The sequence below is a fragment of the Nomia melanderi genome, unplaced genomic scaffold (genome assembly GCF_051020985.1).
Source record: "Nomia melanderi isolate GNS246 unplaced genomic scaffold, iyNomMela1 scaffold0182, whole genome shotgun sequence".
In the NCBI taxonomy this organism is placed as follows: Eukaryota; Metazoa; Arthropoda; class Insecta; order Hymenoptera; family Halictidae; genus Nomia; species Nomia melanderi.
The window spans coordinates 21,430-25,000 of record NW_027475297.1 but is presented as its reverse complement, the minus strand read 5'-3'; positions in this window follow the sequence as shown (position 1 = coordinate 25,000).

Sequence of the window (3,571 nt, the reverse complement as noted above, 5' to 3'; positions counted from 1 at the left end):
CGCTTATGGTGGTAAACTGCCGCGCGTACAGACCAACCGGCCGGGCTGCTGGTACTTAGCCGCTGAAACTATGGTCGATTCGAACATATATTAACATACGATTTTTATTCGATAAATCGTTATTGTACATATTAAACGTTAGTTTCCACCGAAAGAAAAATTTTTTAGAATTTTTTTTTTCCAAAAATTGCAAGAGTAAACTTTTTTAATATTCGATTTAAAAATTTTTAAATGCTTAATCCTTACATTAAACTACTGGGAGAACTCAGAAATCATAATGAAAAAAATTACAAAAATTTATTTTTCTCAGAAACTCCGAAAAACAGAGTGGTCGAATCCGTGCAAGCCGGAATTTTTCTAAGTCCCCACGGTCAAGAGTAAACTTTTTTAATAAGCGTTTTAAAATTATTTCAATGTTTAATCCATGCGTAAACATGACGTTTATTAACGTTTTTAACATTAAAAAAAATTACAAAAATTTATTTTTCGGAAAAAATGGAAAAAACCGATTCGTCGGAGCGAGGTGTCCAGCCCGTGCGGTAATTCCAGCAGGCGAATCGGACTTCCCGAAATTTTTCTAAGTCCCACGGTCGACACCAACTTTTTTAATAAGCGTTTTAAAATTATTTCAATGTTTAATCCATGCGTAAACATGAAGTTTATTAACGTTTTTAACATTAAAAAAAATTACAAAAATTTATTTTTCGGAAAAAATGGAAAAAACCGATTCGTCGGAGCGAGGTGTCCAGCCCGTGCGGTAATTCCAGCAGGCGAATCGGACTTCCCGAAATTTTTCTAAGTCCCACGGTCGACACCAACTTTTTTAATAAGCGTTTTAAAATTATTTCAATGTTTAATCCATGCGTAAACATGACGTTTATTAACGTTTTTAACATTAAAAAAAATTACAAAAATTTATTTTTCGGAAAAAATGGAAAAAACCGATTCGTCGGAGCGAGGTGTCCAGCCCGTGCGGTAATTCCAGCAGGCGAATCGGACTTCCCGAAATTTTTCTAAGTCCCACGGTCGACACCAACTTTTTTAATAAGCGTTTTAAAATTATTTCAATGTTTAATCCATGCGTAAACATGAAGTTTATTAACGTTTTTAACATTAAAAAAAATTACAAAAATTTATTTTTCGGAAAAAATGGAAAAAACCGATTCGTCGGAGCGAGGTGTCCAGCCCGTGCGGTAATTCCAGCAGGCGAATCGGACTTCCCGAAATTTTTCTAAGTCCCACGGTCGACACCAACTTTTTTAATAAGCGTTTTAAAATTATTTCAATGTTTAATCCATGCGTAAACATGACGTTTATTAACGTTTTTAACATTAAAAAAAATTACAAAAATTTATTTTTCGGAAAAAATGGAAAAAACCGATTCGTCGGAGCGAGGTGTCCAGCCCGTGCGGTAATTCCAGCAGGCGAATCGGACTTCCCGAAATTTTTCTAAGTCCCACGGTCGACACCAACTTTTTTAATAAGCGTTTTAAAATTATTTCAATGTTTAATCCATGCGTAAACATGACGTTTATTAACGTTTTTAACATTAAAAAAAATTACAAAAATTTATTTTTCGGAAAAAATGGAAAAAACCGATTCGTCGGAGCGAGGTGTCCAGCCCGTGCGGTAATTCCAGCAGGCGAATCGGACTTCCCGAAATTTTTCTAAGTCCCACGGTCGACACCAACTTTTTTAATAAGCGTTTTAAAATTATTTCAATGTTTAATCCATGCGTAAACATGAAGTTTATTAACGTTTTTAACATTAAAAAAAATTACAAAAATTTATTTTTCGGAAAAAATGGAAAAAACCGATTCGTCGGAGCGAGGTGTCCAGCCCGTGCGGTAATTCCAGCAGGCGAATCGGACTTCCCGAAATTTTTCTAAGTCCCACGGTCGACACCAACTTTTTTAATAAGCGTTTTAAAATTATTTCAATGTTTAATCCATGCGTAAACATGACGTTTATTAACGTTTTTAACATTAAAAAAAATTACAAAAATTTATTTTTCGGAAAAAATGGAAAAAACCGATTCGTCGGAGCGAGGTGTCCAGCCCGTGCGGTAATTCCAGCAGGCGAATCGGACTTCCCGAAATTTTTCTAAGTCCCACGGTCGACACCAACTTTTTTAATAAGCGTTTTAAAATTATTTCAATGTTTAATCCATGCGTAAACATGACGTTTATTAACGTTTTTAACATTAAAAAAAATTACAAAAATTTATTTTTCGGAAAAAATGGAAAAAACCGATTCGTCGGAGCGAGGTGTCCAGCCCGTGCGGTAATTCCAGCAGGCGAATCGGACTTCCCGAAATTTTTCTAAGTCCCACGGTCGACACCAACTTTTTTAATAAGCGTTTTAAAATTATTTCAATGTTTAATCCATGCGTAAACATGAAGTTTATTAACGTTTTTAACATTAAAAAAAATTACAAAAATTTATTTTTCGGAAAAAATGGAAAAAACCGATTCGTCGGAGCGAGGTGTCCAGCCCGTGCGGTAATTCCAGCAGGCGAATCGGACTTCCCGAAATTTTTCTAAGTCCCACGGTCGACACCAACTTTTTTAATAAGCGTTTTAAAATTATTTCAATGTTTAATCCATGCGTAAACATGACGTTTATTAACGTTTTTAACATTAAAAAAAATTACAAAAATTTATTTTTCGGAAAAAATGGAAAAAACCGATTCGTCGGAGCGAGGTGTCCAGCCCGTGCGGTAATTCCAGCAGGCGAATCGGACTTCCCGAAATTTTTCTAAGTCCCACGGTCGACACCAACTTTTTTAATAAGCGTTTTAAAATTATTTCAATGTTTAATCCATGCGTAAACATGACGTTTATTAACGTTTTTAACATTAAAAAAAATTACAAAAATTTATTTTTCGGAAAAAATGGAAAAAACCGATTCGTCGGAGCGAGGTGTCCTGCCCGTGCGGTAATTCCAGCAGGCGAATCGGACTTCCCGAAATTTTTCTAAGTCCCACGGTCGACACCAACTTTTTTAATAAGCGTTTTAAAATTATTTCAATGTTTAATCCATGCGTAAACATGACGTTTATTAACGTTTTTAACATTAAAAAAAATTACAAAAATTTATTTTTCGGAAAAAATGGAAAAAACCGATTCGTCGGAGCGAGGTGTCCAGCCCGTGCGGTAATTCCAGCAGGCGAATCGGACTTCCCGAAATTTTTCTAAGTCCCACGGTCGACACCAACTTTTTTAATAAGCGTTTTAAAATTATTTCAATGTTTAATCCATGCGTAAACATGAAGTTTATTAACGTTTTTAACATTAAAAAAAATTACAAAAATTTATTTTTCGGAAAAAATGGAAAAAACCGATTCGTCGGAGCGAGGTGTCCAGCCCGTGCGGTAATTCCAGCAGGCGAATCGGACTTCCCGAAATTTTTCTAAGTCCCACGGTCGACACCAACTTTTTTAATAAGCGTTTTAAAATTATTTCAATGTTTAATCCATGCGTAAACATGACGTTTATTAACGTTTTTAACATTAAAAAAAATTACAAAAATTTATTTTTCGGAAAAAATGGAAAAAACCGATTCGTCGGAG